Source organism: Trichosurus vulpecula, chromosome 5 (genome assembly GCF_011100635.1).
Source record: "Trichosurus vulpecula isolate mTriVul1 chromosome 5, mTriVul1.pri, whole genome shotgun sequence".
Lineage (NCBI taxonomy): Eukaryota > Metazoa > Chordata > Mammalia > Diprotodontia > Phalangeridae > Trichosurus > Trichosurus vulpecula.
Window position 1 is genome coordinate 234,307,591 of NC_050577.1, and position 25,445 is coordinate 234,333,035.

Below are 25,445 nucleotides of genomic sequence, written 5' to 3' on the forward strand. Positions count from 1 at the left end.
TTTCTTTTACACCATGATTAATGTGGAAATATGTTTATGTGGTCACAAATGCATAACCCATGTCTGATTGCTTGCTGTCTTGGGGAGGGAGGGAGAAAAAATTTGGAACTCAAAATCTCATAAAAATGAATGTTGAAAACTATCTATATCAGTGGTGGGAATCGAATGAATTAACAACCGGTTCTCCACAGAACTGAGCTGAGGCTGCACCCTTGGGATGTGACAGGTACAGGCCTCCTCCCCTCCTCCTGCTACCAACTGGTTTGCAGAACTCAACCTAAAATTAGATACCAGTTCTACTGAGTTGGTGCAAACCCGCTGAATCCCACAACTGATCTATATGTAATTAGAAAAAAGATAATACTATTTACCAAAAAAAAAAAAACACTGAGGAAAGTATTCACTATTCACCAATGATTGTTGAGAAAACTAGTGTTTTGGACCAATCTGGGAATACATCAGCATCTCATACCATACAATATAATAAATTTCAAATGCTTCAGTAGCATATACAATATATATGTACACACGTGTATACATACATACATATGTACACACACACACATATATATATATATACATGCAATCCTTATAAAATTGGAGGACCAGGAAATATTATTCCTTTTACAACTATGAAAAAGAGATACATTATTAAGTCATGACTCAGAGACAATTTTAACAGATAAAATCTATAAATTTGAATTTATGAAAAATAAAATGATTTTAATTATAAAAATAAATGCAGATAGATTGAGATGGAATCTTAAAATTAGTCAACAAGCATTTATTAAATTCCTATGGAATGCAAGATTAGGTTGTGCAAGGAGGGAGGGGAGTCATTTGAGTTCAGAAACAAAGCAGGTAGAAAGGTCCCCTTCTCATTAGCAGTATATCTTTAGACTTAGACAAGCAGGACCTGGCCCAGAGTGTCTCCATGTTTTGGAAAACTGTGTCTTAAACACAAGAAATTTTTGAGATATAAATGAAATATACAGAATAAAACAATTATGAATGACCTGTACAACCAAATAGATTTGAGTGGGACATATAATATTGCATGAGATGTGGAAAAGTCTGGATACACCTAAATTAAACCAGCCAATTATCCTGGATTATGTGGTAGAAGGTGATGCAAAGTGTCAGAAATATGGACTCATGGGAAATAGCTCAAAACTAAGGTGTCACATCTTTGTGTGTGTTAAGCTCAGCTCCAAAGCTGAGTGTCCCTACTCCCAGTATAGTGAGGTTGAGCAGTTGGGCTTGGCTGGATGAGTTTATTTTGGATCCCTACACAACTGAAATCACAAGTTGGAGTAGGGGAGAAGAAACCCTTGTCTGCCCTTGAACCCTTGGACTGGACTATAGTGGAATAAGCTAGACTTAGGCTCCTATGAGTGTCTGAGGGTCCCCCCTAAGCCTGCATACAGTGTTAACTCTAGGTGAGGGAAGAGCCTGGTGTGGGACCATGACCTGGGGATGAGTCTTGGGCCCCCTGTATGGACATAATTTTTCTGGTAGTCCCTGGCCCCTTTAAAGGCATGTGATGGCTGCCTAAGCTGAGCAGCCTCTTCCTGTCTTAGCACAATAAGAAGATGCCCTGTGGATTCATAGTAGGCTGGACTGGCAAAAGACAAAGGCATTGGGGATCTCGCCAACAGCAGGTTGAGGTGAGTAAGAGCAGGAGTGGTTGTCAATGTCATAATCTTTCTTTGAGTACTTTTCTTCCCAACTCCAAATGCCGTGGAACTGGACCAAGTATACAGTATACATCATCGTCATCGTCATCATCATCGTTGTCATCGTCATCATCATATAATGATAATAATGGTGATAACAGCCTTTCCATAATGCTTTAAAGTTTGCAAAGCATAGGGGTTGTGTCATTTAATCTGCACAACAACCCTGAGAGGTAGGCGAATTATCATGCACATTTTACAAATGAGGAAACAGGCCAAGAGAGATAAAGTGACTTAAAGAGAATAAAGGGTCACACAGCTGGTAAAAGTCTGAAGGAGGTTTGTGAACCCAAGTCTTAACACCAGGTGTAATGGTCTATTCACTCCCTCTACTTAGACTAGACATCTTCATCACAATCTTTGAAACTTTGAAAGTAGCAAATTTGGATTTATATACTTTTTTGTTCTCTTCTTATTTGGGTAGGAGAGGGGAGACTAGAAATAGGGGGCATAATCTGTAAGGAGATAGATTTCAACTCAATATAAGAAGTCATTGAAAGGCAACTTGACTTAGAGCAGGCTGGCCCCTGACACATGCTGCTATGTTACCATAGTAAAGTCCCTTACACTCTCAGTGTCCTAGGCCAGTGTTCTCCAAGGTAATTTGACAATGCATCCCCACCCATAAATTTTTTTGGCTTTTTAAAATGTTATATGCATGTACTACTCTATTAATATGCTATATTATGAAATGCATAAAATGGATATTAAAAAGGAGAAAAAAATGAAATAAATGTTAAAATATTTTATCTATTAATGGTACAAAAATCTTTTTCTTCTCTCTGAAATAGTAATATTTTAAGCTTTAAATATTGATATTAATGACATATTCTCTGTGTTCTGAGGATTTAACTCCTTTGGATGTCCTGTATTTGCTTCTTAGAATTTCTGTTATGTCCTTAAGTGGCTTTTTAAAAATTCTGAGTGCCTTAATTAAATCCTTAACAATTACCAAAAAGGCACTATTTCTTCAAATTTGTTTTTTTTAAATGATCATAATTGTTAATTTCTGACTACAACTATAACAAATCTAAAACTTCTGTCTAAAGAAGCGACATATTGGCAGCTGCCATCACGGTACACATGTGGGCTAGCTCATCATGTTGTGTAGGATGGTGCCTTCTATTACATAACATTGTTAGAGGCAGGCTGGATGGTTTCTGATTAGACTGAAATATTTTAACTTTGTACTTTTTTGTGTTTTTGTAGGTGCTTAAAGTACCATAAACAAGAGTAAAAAGAAAAAACCACAAAGCATAGTGAAATTTATAAAATGAAAATAGTCATGTTTATATTAATAATTGCACTATAAGTTCCAGTTGATTTCACATTCTTACATTATAATTTTGTATTTTTGTATATTTAGTAAATCATTATTACAATTTCAAGAATGATAGCTATTATCTCTGAGGTTTCAAAAAACCAGGGCACTATGAGAAGAAAACCATTTTCAACATTCCATTTCTTGGTTTATTTGTACTTCTAATACAGGTAATATTCAAAATAGCAATTTAAACTTTAGTGTATGATACAACAAACATTATTTATTTCCCAAAAATGAATATCACTATTGAGGCCTTCTATAAAGGCCCTTTTTTCACGTGTAATGTGCCAAAACCGTTCCAATGTATGATAAAGGTTTTATCTGCTGTTTTTTTTTTACTCTTTGTTGCTGCTGAGAAAAGGACAGCATTTTCAGCTTTGCTTGGAATATATATCATTGTGGAGTGAGAGTTGACTTTTCTAGATAGTCTAACTTCCAGGTATCAGCTATCAAATAGTCTTGCAAACAGTTTCTGAAAATGAAGTTACAGGTGTTTGTGGCATGTTGAGGATTGCAGGCAACATAGGAGTGATGAGCCATCATGGTGTAAACCATTCTTCTGGAACATCTGGTCAGTAGCTATGAGGATGAGTGCATGTATTCACTATTTTACCATCAGTGATTAAACATGATGCACACAGTTGAATATACATAGAGTAGAAGGCAATAGTTATCCAAATTTAGATGGTCATTTTGACTCTATACAGTTCAGTGTTTTAAATAACAGTTCTTTTTGTTGTTGTTCAATCGAGCCCGACTCTTTGTGACCCCATTTGGGGTTTTCTTGGCAAAGATACTGGAGTGGTTTGCTATTTCCTTCTCCAACTCATTTTATATATGAGAAAACTAAGACAAACAGGGTTAAGTGACTTGCCTGGGGTGATACAGCTAGTAAGTGTCTGAGACCATATTTGAACTCATGAAATGAGTCGTCCTGATTCCAAGTCCAGTGCTCCATTCACTGCATTGCCAAGCTGCCAATTTTAAATTAGAGTACTTCTTATGAAGAGGTGAATGTTGTAAGGTAGTCGTTCTAATTTTTCGTTGATAAATCAGCATATCTCCCATAGGTCCATGATTTTATAATACGTTTTAAAGTCAAATTATTTATATAGACAAGAACTTTGCAAACCCTAGTGGAGGGACTTGCTGATCAGAGTGAGATTGGCTGGCACTTCTCTTCCAGCCTAAGTGAGATAGGAACAGGAGGAAGAAGAGAAGAAGAAATTAACAACCAAAGAAATATCTAAAATCTAATCATTAATGGAATGCAAATTAAAACAGCTCTGAAGTTCCACCTGACAGTATCAAGTTGACAAAGAGAAGACAATAAAATCTCTTGCTGTTATTGTTAAGGTAAAACAGATATGCCATTACACTGTATTTGATGAAATTTTGTTATTGGCAAGCTTAAGTCTACATACCTTTTGGCCCAGTGGTCCCATTATGGGGACTATATCCCATGGAATTCATTGACATGAGGTTATTGAAGGAAAGGCTTATGTGCATTAAAATATTCCTAGCAGTATCAATTCTAATAGTAAAAACCTAGGGGGGGGACCCTAGGTATACATCAGCTGTGGAATGGCTGAACAAATTAGGATGTATTAAAATAATGGGACCTTAATAGGCACCAAGGAACAGTGGAAGGAGTATTGGATTTGGAGTCAGAAGTCGTGGGTTTAATTTCTGGCTCTGCCACTTACTAGCTATGTGACCCTGAGCAATTTGCTTAACCTTTCCTGAGTCTCAGTTCCCTCTTCAAATTGCAAAAAGAAATGGTTGGACTAGGTGACTCTTAAGGATTATTCTAGCTCTACTGCTATGATTACTGTATTATAAGAAATGGCAAAGATGAAAAGAACTTGCAGAAATACTGTTAGAGATTTGAAAAAACCGCAGAGTAAAGAATGCAGAATCAAAAGAACAATGTATATTCACTCACTGTGACTGTGTAAAGGCATCAATAACAATGACAGATAATAAACAGGAAATAAAAATACTCATTATACACACACGTACACATACAACATACAGACAAGAGAGTGAAAATCAACAATGAACACAAAGAAAATGTAGGCACTACTACATTAAAGCATATATTGATACACAACATTTGCAATGAGGCAAATAATCATTTAAAATTTAAAAAGTTTTAATTTTTAAAATTAAATTAATTATATAATAAAATAAAATATATATAATTAATTATATAATAAAAATAAATTAAATTTAAATTTAAATTAATTTAAATTAAAAAATAAAAAAGTTTTATTTATTTAATTTTTAATTCAAGGAATTAAACAAACATTTCCATAACATAGTATAAAAATATGATTGCCCATGAAACTGCAAATCTATTTTGTACAAATTGCTTTCCTTTTAAATATATAATAAAGTTATCATATAAATTTATTTTTTTCCTTTCTTTTCTTCCCTCTCCCTGTCCTAGAGATGGCTACTATTAGACACAAATATGTATGCATGTATGTATGTTTATAGGAATGTATGTATTTATTCATCTATCTATCTACCCATCTATCCATATGTAAAATCATTCTATACATACTTCTATTTATCAGTTCTTTTTCTGGATGCAGATAGTATCTTCTTTCATTTATCCTTTGTAATTAATTTGGGTATTTAAAATAGTCAACATCACTTATTCTCTCAAAGCTGTTCTTTTTTTTTTGCTTTTTTTAAAATTTATTTAACATATTTAGTTTTCAGCATTGATTTTCACAAAGCTGTTCTTCAAACAATATTGCTGTTACTACATACAATGTTCTGCTCATTTCACCCTTCTTTATTTCATAAAGTCATTTTTAAATGTTATTTTATTTTGATCATAGCAATGAGTCAGGAGTTAGAGCAATAATGGATTCCAGGACCACAGAGAAAAATAGAGTAGGGAAACAGTTATCCAAGAAGAAAACAAGGTCCTGTCAAAGAGCTCATGTCCTTTTCTCTTGCTTAGTTAGGTGGGGGCATTTGTAGGGGGTGAAGGCTACTTGAACTGGGCATGTCTGCTTGATCTCTTTAATAGCTATTGCTATGGTTGGTACCAGTTAGATTCTTTACTCTTCTACATGGGAAGCAGTTTTATGCTGACAGAAACAAAATTATCCCATTTTGATTTTTAATACTTCTGAGGTCTGTAATTTCAACAATGTAGATACTTTCTTCATCTCTGCATTTCACAACTTTGACTTAGTCAATGGTCTTCCAGAGTGGCTATGACTAGAAAATCTGTTACAGTGAGATCAACCTGAGAAAGTATCCCACTGAACTTGTACTCTAATAAAAAACATATTGTTGGTATTTTGTTGTAGATGTAATAGAGAAATAGGTCCATTCTTTCACCGCATTCCTCTCTTTCACTCCTTATATGGTCACTCACTACTGGCCTACAGCCACATACTACCCTCCATCTCCCATTGCTGTGTTTCTGCACGGTCCATCCCTTATGACTGGCATGTACATGCAACTCACCTCCACCTCTTGGAATCCCTGGTACTCAAGACTCTACTCCAGCCCCGTCTTCTCCATGAAGTCTCACCTGATTCCCTCTCTAACCTCAGCTGCCAGTGCTGTCCCTTTCAAAATAACCTTGTCTTTATTTGACTGAATTCAATCTTTAAAAAAAGTCACCTGTAATTAATCATGGAATCTCAGAGTTAGAATCTTTGGATTATAAATTTAGAGCCAGAAGGGACATTAGAGGCTATGACTGCAACCCCCCACATTTTCTAGATATGGAAACTGGGGCACAGAGATTTGAAGTGACTCACCAGGGTCACACAGCTAGAAAGTGTCTAAAATGAGATGTGAACCTAGGTTTTACTGACCCCAGGTCCAGCGTTCTATCCATTAAGCCAGATGAACTCATTGCTATTTAGACCATTCCTTCTCCAATATGTACAAAAAGTAATCTTCCAATCTTTGGTTCATTGATACTATGGGTGAACCCACTATTTCTAATGAAGCCCATCTCATTGTTGGGTATATCGAATTGTTAGGGTGTTTTCCTTTATTATGAGATGAAATCTTCTTCTTTGCCATTTTCCCATTGCTCCTATTTCTATTCTCTGGACCCAAGGAGAACAAATCTAATTTCACTCTTTCATGACTATCCTTCACTTAGTTGAAGACAGCTATAATGCAGCCAGGTGGCACAGGACATAATGCAATTAACCACTGGCATTTGTATAGTACCTACTATGTGTCAGGCACTGTGCTAGGCACTTTACAAATACAATCTCATTTGAATCTCAAAACAACCTTTTCCCTATTTTACAATTGAGGAAACTGAAGCAAACAGAGGTTAAGTGACTTATAGAATGTCAAATAGATGATCTTCAGGGCCTTCACCATCCTGGTTGCTCTTTTCTAGATTATTTTCAGCTTTTTGGTGTTATTATTAAAATGTGGGGTCCAAAATTGAATATCATACACTACATACAAACCGGTATGTGTAGAATAGAACAGTGTTATCCCTTACCTTGTCCTGGGCACCATGCCTCTTCTAACACAGCCTTAGGTCATGATGGCTTTTTTTGCTGCTGTATCCCACTCGACTTAGCTCTATTCACTACACCAGCCTATCTCTTCATATTTCTCCAATAAGAAACAAAAAATTCCACATGGCAACAATTCAGTTCGTCAGACACAACAACTGATAGATGAGTACGAAAGAGGCTTTCATTTCTTGGCAGTTTGGTTTTATGGGCAGCATCACTACATTAACAATGAAAGGTATATGGAAATGTGCAAACAGAAAAACACAAAACATGTAATTTTCATGGGAACCCCAGAGTTGAATCAAGAAAGAGGTTGTTCCAAAGTAAGATTGTTTTTTTCTTATTAAAGTATCTTTATGGTTAGAATTGTCTTATGAAGGCATTACACAAGATTAATGAGATACTCATAACCTGAGTCTCATATTTATTTACTAAAAAGTGAGTTCAACTAGATAAAGAAAATCATTGCTCTCCAAATCAATCCATTTAGGGCACATTAGAAAGGAAATTGAGTACTTTAGTTCCTTCAAACTAATGGAAAATAGAAGTGGCATTTAGTATATATCATAGTGCTAGTTTGTATAATGAATATGTGTCAAGACCCACATCAAAATCCACAATATCGCTGAGGCTGTTGTATAAATGTAATGGGTGAGTTCTAGGCTTATTTTCCCCCTAACCCCCTTCAATATCCCATTTAAGGAAATGAGAAAGGAAAATATATGCCTCAAGGGAAAGGTATAGTAATGTGTAGGATTCATAGAGGGTTGGGTTGGTTGGGCAGTGGGGTGGGGAGACGAAGTGGAGGAGGAGGAAGAAGAAGAGTGAAATTGACAAGAGGAGTGATTCCTGGGAAGAAAGGAGAAAGTCTTTAATGGGATTTAATGAGGGTGTTAATTGTGCACTAAGGAGAGAGTAATGCAAGACTGAAGGATTTTAAAGACTTGCTGGCCTGAGTGAAAAGCTGGTCACTGGTGTGACTGGTGTGCTATGCGCCATGGTGACCAATGAGAAATTAGAGAGAAGAGAAAGTTGGGACTAAATAGATTTTGTGTGCAGACATACTGTTCAGAGATGAGTTTAGATTCAGAGTGGAAGTGATAGTAAGCATTTGCAAATATGTTTGGGACTAATAGTTACCCATCTAAAGATTTACATTCAGTTTTTTTTTTCATTTTTAATATGTGCCACATGGACAGGGTCTTAAAAGGAAGTCTGGGTTCATAGGGAATGGGCTAGATCCTAGGCATCTAATACCGAAAGTTTCAAATATTCTATAATTCCTTAATGCTCTAATCTGGATTCCTCCAGAAAAATCTACTTGGTCTAAAGCAAAAGTAGGGCTTAAATGTGTGTAAAAAGTATTCAATTTATGATAAGACTATATTACTATATTGGGTATGGCATAGTTGTTTATTTCCTCTGCCACAAAACTCAATAAAACAAAGAGGACTCTCAGATGCACATGAATAAATTCAGGAAACATAAAACGCTTAAGTAGCCCCTTAACTCCCGTAGAAGGTAAAGCCTTTTTGTGAGATTGCCGCACAGATATTTGACATTCACCTTTGACTTATACTGTGTGAGCAATTCACAGAAAATGTGAAACAGGGATAAAGAATTAAAGGGATAAAGAATATTCACACAACAAATATCTTCCTCAAGAAGAGAAACAACAACTTCTGCACATGGTGAGCACTGAATAATGTCACACACACATACATACAAAGCAATTGATTATATTTCAACAGACAGGAAATGACTTTGCTGATACAGGTTTCATTTCTGAATCAACTTTCTTGTGATTAGTCAGACTCCCGACACTTTAGAGGAAAGATAAAAAATAGCACAAAGCAAGAAGAAATAAAAAGTGATAAAATATAGCATGGAATTAAAAAAAAACCTTGAATTTGAATCTATCAAAAGGCATTATTAATGAAAAATAGAATAAGGTTATATAAAACATATTCCTGTTAAATGAAATAAGTTCATATAAATCTTCCCATTTTCTATGATATTGTATGACATTTGTGTACTACCACTGGTTTAACTATTCACTGATCAGTGGGCATCTATTTTGTTTCCAGTTTTCTGATACTACAAAAAATGCTGCTATAAATATTTTAGTGCGTATGAGGCTTTTCTTTTTGTCATTGGCATAGTTGACATATATGTCTAGCAATGGGGTCTCTGAGTCAAACATTAGAGACATTTTTGCCACTGTGTAATTCCAAATTGCTTTCCAAAATCCTAATTCAGGGGTCTACCAACAGTAAACCTAAGAATTGTTTTGATTTACATTTTTCTCATTATTAGTGTCTTAGAGGATTCTTAGAGCATTCATTTGTATGACTGCTGATAGTCTAGGATTCATTCCTCCTTTCTTTCTTTCTTTCTTTCTTTCTTTCTTTCTTTCTTTCTTTCTTTCTTTCTTTCTTTCTTTCTTTCTTTCTTTCTTTCTTTCCTTCCCTCCCTCCCTCCCTCCTTCCTTCCTTCCTTCCTTCCTTCCTTCCTTCCTTTCCTTCCTTCCTTCCTTTCTTTCTTTCCATCTTTCCTTCTTCCTTTCTTCCTTCCTTCCTTTCTTCCTTCCTTCCTTTCTTCCTTCTTTCTTTTCTTTCTCTCACTCTCTCTCTCACACTCACTCTCTGTCTCTCTCTGTCTGTTTCTGAGAACTGTTTGTTTATGCTTTTTAACCATTTACTTATTAGGGCATGTAAGACTTCCCTTTTAGAAATTAAAAATCCCCAGTTATGTGAACCAGTTTTCACATGGCACAATCTCCATCCCCCCCCCCCAACATTCTGATCTCCATTTTCTGGATTGTGTGTGAACTATCAATTTCTCTACTTAAATGGGCACTTAGAGTTGAACTAAACACAGTGTAACAGATACAGTCTGACCTTAGTGCAGTGGCACTATTGTTTCTTGTATTGTAGACCAAATTCTTCAGTGTGGAACAAAATCATGTCAGTATTTTTGGTTATCATGCCACATGTTAAACTCATATCAGTTCAGAAGTGAGTGGGAAAGACTTCCTAGTGTGGAACCAAGATGGCAGAGGAGAGGAAGCAGCTGATCTTTCCCAACATTCCCCTCTAAACAACTTTAAAATAGTGCCTCAAATTAAATTCTGGGGCATCGGAGCCGAAAAAAAATTGGAGTAAGATGTTTTTCCAGTCTAAGATAATTTAGGAGGTCAGAAGGAGAAGTCTGTGACCCAGAAGTTAGTATGGGTAACAGAGTTGCTAAATAGCACCTTGTCCTGTGTCCAGTACTAGCACAGAGGTCCTTTGCAATTTCTTTCTTATCTGTTGCCAGATAGCCCTAACATCTCTGGGTTGAGAGCTCCCCAAACTGCTGCTGCTGCTGCTGCCTGATTCAAGGTCCACAGCTAATATTTCTACTATGTATAATTGATATCAGATTGCTTGCCTTTTCAATGGGGTGGAAGAGCAAGAGGGAGAGAATTTGCAATTAAAGCAAGAGAATGCTAAATATAAATAATTTTTAAAAATAAGATACAATAAAAAACTCATATCAAACATGTAGTCTGCTTACCAGGTTTTTTTCCCTAATCAACTGTTGTATAGCCACCCTTTGGTATCATATACATGTGAAGTTGAGTTTTATTTTTTAACTTGAGTTAGACTTTTAAAGTAGTTCTTATTCAAATTATTTTTATCTTATAATGTATCAATGTCCACATTAAATGAGGCTGTGCTTGAGATGCTTACCTTCCTTACTGCCACTTCTCGGATACCCTACCTTTCTCCAAGGCGTGGTGCTCATTTCAGTTCCTTCAAGAGGCCTTTCTCGATTTTCCTAATCATTATAGATTCTTCTCTTTTGTTATTAAGAAAATATGATATGCTCTTGTATTAATTTTGTATATATTTTATATTTACTCATCTATGAATATTTTGTGTCTTCTCATTAGAAGGTAAGCTTCTGGAGGGCAGGAACTATCTCATTTTTGAATTTATATTTCCATCAGCAAGTACAATACCTGTTACACATTAGACAGTAGAATGCATACTCTTGTACACCTGCATGTGTAAGTAAACAAAAAAAATCACTCTTCAGTCATTGTCTTTTATAGAAAAAGGTAATTGTAATTACTGCTTTTATGACATGATTAGATGCTTAAGTTACAGAATAAATGATGCATAGAATTTTAAGAGTTGGAAGGCAAGTTAGAATTGGACTCTCTCTTCCATTAGAATGTGTGTTCCTTACTAGGAGCAATCATCTCATTTTTTTATTTTTACTCCCAATACTTAGCCCAATGCCTGCCACATAATAAGTACTCAATCAATGATTATAGACAGAAAAATCAATTTAGAGTTGGAAAAGACCTCAAAAGCCATCCAATCCAGAAATGTGAAACATGTGGCTCGCAAGCTACATCCCAGAATACTCCTAAGCGTGGCCTGAACCAGATTAAAATGTCATTTCTACGTGATTTGATGTAGTATGTATTAATGAAATAAGTATTGATGTATTAATCAACAAACAAATATAGAAACACATGGTTTTCTAAGTCAACATGAAACCTGCGAGGATCTTCCTTCCTTCCTCCCTCCCTCCCTTCCCTCCCTCCTTCCTTCCTTCCTTCCTTCCTTCCTTCCTTTCTTCCTTATGTTAAAGTGTGCCTCCCTCTGCTTGTGCAATTGAATTTTTTCACTTAAATATAGGTCTTTACATTTATCCCTATTAAGTTTCATGTCTCCAGTTTAGGCCAATTATTCTTGCCTGCCAAGATATTTTTGAATCTCACTTCTGTCATTTAAATATTACATTTTGTCAAATCCCAATCCTATAGGGAGATGATGGAGCAGAAGTGTGCAAGTGTTAGCAACAAGAATGGGGGTGGAATAATTCATCTGAGTCAATTCCCTAGAATTAAGGATCAGCAGCTCCACCCATTGTCACAAGGTGGTATTAGGGATTGAAGACATCTTTGGTCTGTCTTTAATGCTGTTGTACACTGGTCACCCCCTGCCAGCCTTTGAGTGAATTACAATGCAGTCTAAGAGAGAAGGGAAGGGAAGTGGGTAGCAGTGATGGATCTGAGATGCTTGTTTCAGAGCATTGTGACAGGTGTCTGTCTGTCTGTCTGTCTGTCTCTCTCTTTTTCCTTTCTTTTCTTTTTTTTTTTTAGCAAATTTGGACAGCCAATGATTAAGAGCCAATTACCCGGATGAGGGTAAATTCTAAGTCATGATCAGAGAGAGTGGATCAAATGTCACACCGAGTTAAGTCAGACCCAAGGGCTAGGCAGGAGTTGCGAGGAAGATTTTGATATGACCACCCCTATGGCCAGGGAGGTCATTGTAGAGCCTCAGAGAATACACTGCAAAGGAGAGCAATACGTATTAAGGAGATGATGAGTCTGACACAATTTCTTCCCTCAAGAAAGCGTTCTTTTTGCTTGCAATAACAAATAGACCTGATCCTATTGCATCAACCTTGCCACTGTGCCCTGTCACCCAAAATGTTCTCTAGAACTAAAGGCCAAGACTGTGGGGAAGATTGGTAATAATTGCCTTTTGCAGTCCAGATCAGACACGTTCCTCACTGCTCCCTAATGTCTTCGTCACAGCCCTATTAGGAGTTTTCCTAGGCTTTGTATTATTCTTTTTTGCAACCTATCCATGATTAATAGATTTGGTGAATATAGTTTGGAATTAAGGCTAATTAGTTACAAAGAGAGCTTATAGGAACAAAGTATAGAAGTTTAATGATATGGGTAATCCCAGCCAGCAAGCTAGGAGCTCACCACCTGTGTGATAGAGAAAGTAACCATCACCCCATCTCTCAGTTTCTAGGAAGATTAATCATGTATATTTAGGGATGTGTGCATAGTATCAATAGACAAACAAACAAACAAATAAATAAATGTAGTGTGTTTATGTATATGCTTGTGTATATATCTATGTATGTGTGTGCATGTATATGTGTATGTATGTATGCATAGGTTTATATATTTATATACATATATACATCTGTGTGCATATGCTTGTTTATGTGTGTATGTGTATATGTATATATGCATAGTACATAAATGTATAGGTTTAATCCTTAAATCATATCTGACTTTTTGTGATCACATGGACCAGACTATCCATGGAATTTTCTTGTTAAAGATACTGCAGTGGTTTGCCATTTCCTTATCTAGTAGATTAAGGCAGTGACTTGCCTAGGGTCACACAACTAGTGTCATTCATATATATGTATGTATATATGTATGTGTGTATGTATGTGTATGTGTATGTGTATGTATATGCATGTATATGTGTATGTATATGTATACACAAATACATATATGTAATATGTGTGTGAATTTGTGCATACATATACATACAGACACAGACATTGACATACATATACATATGCACGTATACACACACACATACACATACACATACATATACATACATGTATACGTGTATCTCTGTCTGTTTCTTCAGGAAGAAAGACAATCTTCATCCTGTATGCTTAGGGGCTTCCTAGGACTGCAGTGGAAGTTGGCTTTCTGGTTCATTTTCCTGCCCATTGCTACTTCAAAGGTTTTTGTACTACCAGTTTACTTTGGCAGCCTTTAATTCAGTCAAGTAGTCATCAAATTGGGGTTATGGTTTGTGATGTGAGTGTAAGGAAAAATCGAGGGTAGAAACCATCATTCATATAACGTGAAGTGAGTATGTGAACTGCATTATTATAACAAGTCTCTAGAGGCAGCAGGGCAACTCCGTTATCTTGGTGATTGGAAGTGAACCAGTTGAGATATTGTTTGCTTCATGCACTTTGCTTGTCTATTGACCTGAGATTTATATGGTGCAACAAGAAGGAACTTTACTTTGGGGAACCTAAGCATTGGGGATATGAGACAGGAGGTTATGGAGCTGGTACATTACTTTCAGAAACAAGTTAGTAGCTTCAGTTATTGAGTAGGCATAGCAGAGGGGAGGAACTGAGCCACATGGATCAGACTATCTGTAATCACTAGAATGAAAGCACATGCTGGGGTTAGGAATAGGTTGCCAACAAAGTGCAAAGTTGGAGGAAAATCTTGTTCTTCTCCTATAAGAAGAGTTTGGTGACTGTCTCTGCCTGTCATTATAGGTTATTAAGATATTTGTAGGCTTTAGCTATGTCATTCAATGTGTTAGCTTTTGTCTGTTAGCCAAGACACAAAGGCAAAGCATAACAGTCACTGGAGTTGTGGCAGAGTCTTAAGTCCCTATAATTTTTCTTGATGCATGGTAATGAGACTCTAGGGGGGAGCCACAGCAGGCTAGATGAATTCCTTGCATGCGGTTTTTTGGATTTTTTTTTGAGAAACTCCTGTGGAGTCATAGTTTCTGGTTTGGCCAATCAGAAAGTATGAATAGATAGAACTCCTGCTCCCAGGACTAGGTTAATCATACACTTGCATGGCCTCTGTGAGAGCAATTTCTCTGACTTGACAGGGATAAAAAATGAATCCCAATTACTGAAACTAGAAAGGGAGCTTTGGGTCAGAGTCTGATGAAGGACCATATAGGATGTCACATTTATCTGCTTCAGGCAGGATTTCCAGCAGTGTTAGAAGATGAACTTGACCTTCCCTAAGTCCGAAGAAATGGAGGGCATACACCAAGTCTGGTAACACATTTCTCACACCACTAGGAAGAGGGAAGAGCAGGTTAAGTTCAAAGAGACCACTCTACAAGCCCTACCTGCTTTGTTCCATAGGGTCCTGTTTTCCTGGATTACAGGTTCATACTGAAGTGGGTAGGCACCTGACTGTTGTGTTGACTCCCAACAGGCTGCTACAACATTGCAATGGTAGTCACTCTCTCCCTGATCAAGGACAAGGTCCAATGAAGACATCATGGTATAGTTACATAGAACCAGAAAGTACATTGATTCTGGAGGCAAAGGATTTGGTTCAAATCCTGCCTGTGAAGCTTACTTCATGCCTGACCTTGGGCAAATTTCTCTCCCTTTCTTGATTCCAGTTTTCTCAACTGTAAAATGAAGGGGTTGAGGTCTCTTTTCAAGCTCTATGATCTTATTATGCTAAGTTTGCAGAAGTCCCTAAGTCTACTACATATGGGATTTGCACTACCCACTTCTGTGGGAGCTTGATTTTTAGGATCAGAGATAGACATAGGCAAGGTGTTGATTTGTTTTGCTGTACTATACATATTTGCTACAAGGAAGGGATTCTACCTGGGGTGGGTGAGGTAATATTTAATCAGCAGTAATAGATCTGAAAAATAAGCACATCATTATATATTATTTTTAATGCAGGGAAGAAAATGTGTAAAATGCAGAATAGGAAATAAACAAATGGGAAGAGGTTCGCTAATGCCCTTTTAAAATTTACATATACATACACATGTTTATACATTTATATACTTGAAAACAAAATTACATATGTGTAAAGTACTTTGCAAGTCTTAAAGCAATATAGAAAAGCTAGCTATATAAACATTATATAAAGGAAGCTAAGAATTTTTTAGAAAAGACTCCTTTTCTCTTTCATGTATTGAAATATTCATGTTTAATAATTGCTATATTTAAAATAAAACAAGAGAATTTAATAATAACAAAAAAGGGAAAGGTGTGTGTATGTGTTTGTGTGTGTGTGTGTGTGTGTGTGTGTGTTGGGGTGGGAGAGGGTACCTTTGTAACCTCCTTTTCTATATTGATGAACAGACCAGCCAGTGGTAGTCATTTACTTGGTCTGTGCTTTGGGCCTGAGAATCCTGGGGTAAGGGATAGTGACAGACCAGTACCACCTGGCCTGAAGCCCCCTGTACTTCCTCTTCTAGCCCATTGTGTGCTGAGGTGGTGGGAAGATTGCGAAAATTTTGGATGGAATGTTACAACATCAACTAGGACCCAAGCTAGCGCTTAATTGAATATATAGCTGGCTACCACCACCCAGGTTAGATCATGGCTAGTAGGTGCAGCTAGACCTTTCAAAAATGGGTCCACCAGGGCTTCATAATCCTGACTTGTGGTCTGGAAAGAACTTGAATACTCTGCCATGACTCTTTTCTTTTTCTTGGACTTGTTGGCCCTATGGCTTGCAATTTTGCATCATGGAAAAGGAGGAGTCAGAAGTTACTTCAGGATACCATACTCATTTTCCATTAAGGGGATCTTTCCTTTGAGGTGGGAGTGTCCCAGCTGGAGGCCTGTCCTCCAAGGTGGATTACTTGGTTAAGTTCACCTTAGTCTTGGTTATGGGGAATGCACAGGCATGGAAATCCACATATAGCTTACATTGGGCCAGGAATCCATGGAGGGGCTCCTTCTACCAAATGAAAAAAATTGAAGTGACTCAAATATTCTACAAGGAGTTAGAGCAGCAGACTCCACTCACTTTTCTATGGTCACAAGTTTTCTTCATTTCAAGCTTCAAATATCTCCCCAGAATATTCAATTCTGCTCCAGTTGTTGCTGCTCTGAGGTCTCTGATACCTCCAGCTAGAAAGAAATGTTCAGGGTGATAAGCCATTAACAAAGTCATTGGGGGGAAAATGCATTGTTTAGGAGTAGACATAAGAGAATACTGTTTTTTCCCTACTTCCAATACAGGAAATGGAGCTAAAGCATGCTGGTAATTAGGGGTTAATTAGGAGAATTAGAAAGAAAGAGTGTGTCCAAAGAAATGGTCTGGTACAAGTGTGAGAGAGTCACCAAGATATTGTGCTCAGTCAAACCAAGAGTGAAGAAGAAAATACTATGAAGGAGTCGGGTTAGGTGTTGGTGAGTTAGTCTCATGGAATTTCTCTACCCCAAACTGTTCCTGCCATGGATTCCCTTTCTTCTTCTTCATAGGCATTGTCATGGCTCTAAGTTTTGTGTTTTGCTAATTTTAAAAGTATACTTTCAACATTTTATCTGAGCATTGATAAAAATCTGGCTGAAAAGAAGACCTTATGCATCACATAGTTTTTGTATATTGTCTCTTCCATCAGACTATGAGTTCCTTAAGAGTAGGGACTGATTTTTTTGCCTTTCTTTGTAATCTTAGTGCCTTGCCCATAGTAGGTACTTAATAAAGGCTTGTTGACTGACTGTTCAATATTTTCACATATAATATCTTCCTGGATCTCATTTGAGTGGGCAGTCACTTCAGGACCACTTGCCCAAAGTATCTGCTTTGTTTGAATAAAACACCTTGCCATTGTCATTTACTTTGCCTTCTTAGTACCTTTTTTTCCTGGTTTTCTTTCGTATTTTCCTGGTTGGTTAGTTGGATGCTGTCCTTTGTTCTCTAAGAAGAACAAAATGAGGTCAAGGTACAGTGTGTCTGATTGTGGCTGATCAGACTAATATAAGCTTGGAAGGCTCTACCAGAGATTGGTTGCAAATAACTGGAGTGGAAATGTCTCTAAATTTGTACTTCTCATGTTTCTTTAGAGCTACTGAAATTCTGTTTTGCTCATAGAGCACAGTGCCTTCTTTGATGTGGACACACCATGCTGGGTGGTCTTTTGCCAGTGTCTCCCAAGTCATGTTATTGATTCCAAAGTTTTTTGGAGAGACCTTGAGAGTATCTGTGTGCCGCTTCTTCTGACCTCCATGTGAGCACTTGCCTTCTGTGAGTTCTCCACCAAATAGTCTTTTAGACAAACGTACACTTGGCATTTGAACAATATGGCCAGCCCAATGGAGTTGTGCTCTCTGCAGTAGAGTTTGAATGTTTGGCAGTTAGCTCAAGAAAGGACTTCAGTGTCTGCTACCTTATCTTGTCAGGTGATCTTCAGAATTTTCCTAAGACAACTCAGATAGAAGAGATTCAGTTGACTGGCACCCCACTTGTATACTATCCAGGTTTCACAGGCATATAACAATGAGGTCAATAGAATGGCTCTGTAGACCTTCAGCGTGATAGGCAATCTAGTATCTCTTCTCTCCTACATTTGCCTTTGAAGCTTCCCAAATATTGAGCTAAGTTCTGGCGATGTGTGCATCAACCCCATCCTCTATGTATACACCCTTGGAAAGTATACTGCCATGGTAAGTGAACTTATTTAAAGTATTCAATATTTCTCCATTTGCCTTAACTGATGGTTGCACATATGGTTGGTGTGGACTGGTTGTGCTGGCTGGTGGAGAACCTGTGTTTTCATGATACTAATTATTAGGTCAAAATTAGCATAAGAAGCAGAGAATCAATCCATACTTTGTCATATCTTAGCTTCAAAGGTTGCATTAAGTCTACAATCATCTTAAAACAATGACAATAAAAATTTACACACCAACTTTCCCTCCCTTTTAGTTTTGGCTTGTAGCCTTTTCAAGTTAAATAACTTGCCCTTACTTCTGTAGCTGACTTTCATGACATTTTCATCCTTGATGAAGGCATCTGATGGCGTCACAGAAGACATGCTAAAAATCATGGGAGCAAGTGCATAGCCCTACTTCACTCCGTTGGTGACTGAGAGCATTGTCCATCATCTAGAACCCAGGCAAGCATGCTGTTATGAAACTGACACATAATCCTGATGAATGTCTCTGGGTAATCAAATTTTGACATAATTTTCCACAAGTCCATGTGACTGACAGCATTAAAGGCCTCAGTCAGATCAACGAACATTGTGTACTGACCTTTGTTCTGCTCCTGGGACTTCTCCTGGAGTTGCAGGGCAGTAAATACCGTATCAACCATTCCTTGGCCCTTTCTGAAGCCATACTGGCTCTTAGATTGCTATTGTTCTTCCAGGTGAAGTATCAGCCTATTAAGGAGGACTCTGGCAAGAATCTTGCTGACTATGACTAGGAGAGAGACACCCCTGTGATTGTCACAGGACAACCCATTTTCCTTTCCTTTATAGAGATAGACAATACAAGCAGCTTTGAACTCCTGGGGGATAACCTTTTGCTATATAACCCAGAAAATTTCTGTTAGCTTTTGTGGTCTCCCTGCCTTATAAATCTCAGTTGGAATAGAATCGGCACTAGGCATTTTGCCACATGAGAGGAGCCTAATGGCATTCAAAACCTCTTCTTCCATTGGAAATTCAGCTAGAGAGGCATTGACTGCAGTGGCTTCAGCAATGATTGATGATGGTCTGCTGCGAATGCTATGGAAGTATATAGCCCATCTCTCCAGGATCATGTCCTTATCACTAATCAATGTGGCTAAATCAGCCCTGAATAGTCAAGATACACCATAGGTCTTTGAGCCGTAAATAGCCTTCAGGGAATCATAAAAGTGCTTTGTATGTATCAGAGTAAAACTAGATTTCCTCTGCCTTCTTACTGAGCCAAGAATCCTGCATCTCTAAAGCTTTCCTGGCATTTACTTTTGCTGGAATTAAATGTAGCCTTGTTAGAGATGGGTGGATATCTTGTAGGTAAACCTTGTGGAGTTCCTGTTTTTCATTTATCAGCTTCTGAATTTCCCTATAATTTTTGTCAAACCAGTCTTGATGTTTGCCAGTGTTCTGGCCCATATGAGTAAACGCAGTGCTATACACCACATCTCTGAAAGCTGCCCACTCTTTTTCTGCTCCACTGTCATCAACAATGTGTTGGCTCAGCTTTTTTCCAAGTTAGGAATAAACTGTTCTAGCTTGAAGAGCATTCTAATCTAATGATGTTAGGTCTTCTGGTAATCATCTTGTCTTGGGGCTGTTGCTTTCATTGAATGTGAATATTTAGCTTGGAGAGGATAAATCTATGATCAGTCCAGCACTCTGCACCACACATTACCTTTGTCGCTCTCACATCCTGTCTGTCTCTTCTCCTTACAATGACACAGTCTATTAAATGCCAGTGTTTGCTGTGAGGGTGCATCCTTGATTGTGTTTGTGCCAATGGAAGATAGAGTTTGTAATGAGAAGGTCATAGGATGCGCAAGTCTTCAATAGTAAGTAACTGTGGCTGTTTCTGTTTCTAAGTCTATTGCTCCCAAGGACTCCCTGCTACATCTGGTAGTCTGTGCCTGTTTTTGCATTAAAGTTACCCAGAATTATAAACTTGTCTTCTTTCAGCACATTGATGGTGAGGGTCTTCAGGTCTTCATAAATTTTTCTTTGACCTCATCAGGGTTTGTCATGTGTCACTCGCACTGATGATGGCGGCATGGCACTTTCCTGCAATGGCATTTGCACTGTCATGAGACTGTTAGCTTGTTTTGGTAGGCACACAAGCATATTGGGTACATTAGTTTTGATTGCAAGGCCTATGTAAGCTTCATGGTACTCCCCTTCACTCTGGCCACTCCAGAAAAATGTGCATCTACCTCCGACTTTCATAAGCTGCTCTTCATTTGCCAGCCTTGTTTCACTCAGGGGTGCTATTTGGATGTGATACCTGCTGAGTTCTCTTGTAACAAGAGCTATTCATCTTTCAGGTGTAATGGATTTCATGCTGTCCACAAGTGTGCACACATTCCGTATTCCTATGGTGAGTAGAAGCGTCTTCACCGAAGTTTTATATATATACATATATATATATATATATATATCCACATACATACATACATACACACACATATATACATGTGTGTGTGTGTGTGTGTGTTTCACCTGCAGGGTGGGAACTCCACCTGCCACAGTAAGCAGGCCAAGGTTGGGCAAAGAAGATAATTTTTAGGGCACCTTTTCTAGCCCCTTCCTTACAATAGGAGGTGAGCTGTGCAATCCTTCAGGAAGGCTTCTTAGACATCCAGGGGGCTGCAGAATCCCAATGCTGCTTCAGTCCAGTGAGAAGACACTACTATGGCCTGGGCCACCTGTGTTCAGGGTTATGACTACATCTCCCAACTGATACTTTGTCACTTGCCTATTGCCACAGGACTTTGAGATAGGCAAAAATGGAAAAATGGTATGGGTGATGTCTTTCAATCCATGTATAAATTGGATTAAAGTGAGGCAGAGTTGCACAAAGTCATCAGCCTCACTCTCTTTTCCAGGGTCATTGGAGCCCAGTGGCAAAACAAAGTCAAGATGACTGGGTGGTGGTTTGGGATGCATTAGATGACCTTGGTGTCTTCAGTGTTTAACTGAGCTCTGATCACTCCATAGCACCTGTTTCACCTTTATGGACATTGGAATAAATTGTTCTCATCCACCTGTTCCACTAAGAGAAATCTTCACATGCTTGGGGTAGACATTCCATTAACTAACTGAAGTGTTTGAGACTCCTCAGTTACCCTCAGCCTTGTTTAGCCTGTGTGTCAAAATGGTTTACCAGGGTGTGGTCACTGCACATGCTATATAGATGCTTGGAGCAAAAGGTGAGAGGTGGGTAAATCAGGTGGACACAAAAGATGGAAAGCAGCCCTATAAAAGATTCAGCAGCCCTCATACCAGAGGTAATAGTCTTCCTGAACACACACTACACTCCTATATTTTACTACAGTGTAAAGAAATACCCCACAAGTCCATTTCCATTTGCCTCAAGCAGGGAATATGAGCTTGTGTTTATAAGACACACAAATGGTTCCTGGCAGGAAGATGAACAGTATTAACTCCCCAGATCATTGGACCAGTTCCCTTAATTTCCCTATCTCTTAGATCTCAGTTGCAACTATAAACTTTTGTTGTGGCTCCTTCTGGAAATTTCTTTCTTAAGCCACCAGAGCAATTCAGCTACTTGTTCTACTGGTTTCATAGTGCTTCATTGTCTATTGTATGTAAAATTCTGGAAACAGTGTCTATAAGCAATTTATCCCCATCCTCCTCACACTTTGCTAGTGCCTGCTCATCTGCTCAGGTGTTAGCAATTAGCAATCAGCAAAGGCAATCACATACCCAAAGTTCCTTGGCTAGGATATTCCCAAATCACCTACCACTTCCCATTTTCTTTGCCACGTCTCTTATTGCTGCCAGGCACCTTATTGTGTGTTGTCTCCTGGTAATTTCATATTGTAGCAGAAACTACTGATGTGAGACTGATGATGCTTTTCAGACTGTGAACACAAAAGATTGCCTTTTGACTCTTTTTTTGTAGTGACTGCAGTTTTTGGAATCTGGTCTCTATGACATGGTCTTTGTCAAAATTGGATTAATTATCTTCTATCTGATTTTAATTCCAACTGAGTCATTTTTGTTGTTTTTCAGTCATTTCATTTGAGTCTGCTCTCTGTGAACCCACTTGGGGTTTTCTTGGCACAGATACTGGAGTGGTTTGCCATCTCCTTCTCTAGCTCGTTTTAGAGATGAGGAAATTGAGGCAAAGTGAAGTGACTTGCCCAGGGTCACACAGCTAGTAAGTATCTGAGACCGGATTTGAACTTAGAAAGATGAGTCTTTCTGACTCTAGGTCCAGCACTATACATACTCTTCTAACCTAGTGGCCCAATGCTTTCTTTATTCCTCTGTTAATGACAGCCAAGCTATGACTACTACAATTAATTTGATACATTCTTAGGATAACAGTAGCTCTAGAGCTGGAAGATATTTCAGAAGTCACCTAGTCTAATCCCCTCATTTTATGAATGGGGAAACTGAGGCCCCACCAGGTAAAATGACTTATTCAACATTAAGCAAGGAGTCTCAGAGGTGGGCCTTGGACCTAGGACTGATGAGTCTAGGGCCTATGGTTCTTTCCCCAGTACCATGCTGCTGATTTATATAACCCTTTCCACAATTTGCACAAGGATTCTGGACTTTTTAAACTGCAAACTCTATCTTTTAGTGAACGAATTGACATTTCTTGCTAGATATGGATCAAGGAGAACCTATAACTTCTTAAAACAAAAGCATTATTGACTTTCCAAAAGTGCCCACCTCAATGTCATTCCCTTTGGCAATAGGCAAACTGATTTAGAAATAACAGGAGTATCTTTAGGAATTCTTTGTGATGAGATCATGTACTTTGATTGCTTTCCTGCTTAATTATGCAATTTGTTTTCTTGTTATTTTGCCTTGTATCCCTGAACCAACGATAAGATGTCTGTTTCCAAAATTACAATAATACTTTTCTCAACCTAGATAAAGTAGTTTTCATTTTTGTTTTTGTAGCACCCTAGTTCTTATTGATAATAGATTTCTACATCTTAAGCATAGATAATAAAGATGAACCTTCTCGTCCCATCCAAGCCATGCAATCTAACCAATCCCTGCTCTCTGATTCCTGAGAAGAAAAAAAATGTGATCATTGATGTGTCAGAAATGGAAACTTTTTTTGTATAAAAAGGGAAACCTGGTGAGCTCTTTTTGGTACTTTTATCCCATCTGTGGTACTGCCATCCTATATTTGGTATTGCAACTCCCCACTAGCCATCTGGGGACCTGTCATAAGCTGATCTGAGACTGCAAGTTTCTGTGCTATCCAGATAGCTGGTGGATCCCCACCTCAGGACCTAGAATCTGAACATTTCTATCATATGTATTTGGCCTTTCCAGTAAATGAGTCAGTCAATAAACATTTATTAATCCCCTAAGATGAGCCAGATATGGCTGATGGCACTTATGTGCCAAATGCTGGGCATGCCAAAATCAGTCCAAGACCACCACTGTCTGAAAACAATATCCTTCAACACATGTGATTGGGACATATAAGTTCTGATCATATGGTCTGAGTCATCCATCCCTAAAAAAACCTTTGCCAGATGCTACCATGGCTACTCCATCAATTATTCTATTTCCTCCCTTTCTTAGCAAGAATTCTCAAAACAGCTATCTATATTCATTGTCTCCACTTTTATCCTCTGTTGGCTTTTGATTACATCACCCAACTAAGATTGCTCTAGATATCAATAATCTCTTAATTGTCAAACCTAATGACATTCTCAATTTTCATGTTTCCTGAACTGTACACAACATTTCACATTGCTGACCCCTCTTTCCTCCTGAATACTCTCTTCTCATTGGGTTTCCTCTTCCCCAAAGAATAATGTCAAATGGTCACCTGTCTAAAAATAATTCATAGAGGAATTTTTAAAAGACTTTAAAAATCAAATGAGAGAGATTGAGGAAAAATGTTTTAAAAAAAAGAACAATACAAGAAGAACAAGAAGATTATGAAATGAAAGTCAACCAATTAGAAAAGGAGATCCAGAATCTTAAGGAAGAAAATGACTCCTTGAAAATTTGGGCAAGTGGAGACCAGTGAAGTTATAAGAGATCCAGAAATAATTAAACATAATATAAAGAATGAAAACATAGAAGAGAAGGTGAAATATCTCATAACAAAAACACTTATCTGGAGAACAGATCAAGAGAAAACATAAGAACAATCAGACTACCTGAAAGGTATGATCAAAAAATGAACCTTGATACAATACTATAAGAAATAATAAAAGAAACTTGTCGTGAAGCATTAGAACAAGAGGGTAAAGTAGAAATAGAAAAAATCCACTGATCACCACCTGAAAGAGCTCCTGTGAGGAAAACCCACAGGAATATTATCGTCAAATTTTGAAATCCCTAGTTTAAGGATAAAATCTTACAAGCAAAAAGAAAAATAATTAAGTATGGTAATGCCACAATTAAAATCACACTGGCAACACTAAAAGACCACAGATCTTGGAATACTACATATTGAAGAGCAAAAAACTGGGGTTTTGCCTGAAAATATCATACCCAGCAAAACTAAGCAGAATCCTGAATGAAAAAACAATGGATATTTAATCAATTGTCACACTTTCAGGACTTTGTTTAAAACAAAACTAACCTGAACTTAATAGAAGTTTTGACATACAAGAGCTGAGAAAAAATGTAAGGTATATACCAAAGATGAATTACAAGGGACTCAATAAGGACAGACTGTTTACTGTTTACTTTAAGATGTAAAATATATGTGTAAGATTTTTATTAGCAATTGGGTAATTCGTAAGAAAGGTTGTGGTAGACCTGAGTATGATATGATTTTAAAAAGTAAAACTGTTTAGGAGTAGCTAAAATGAGT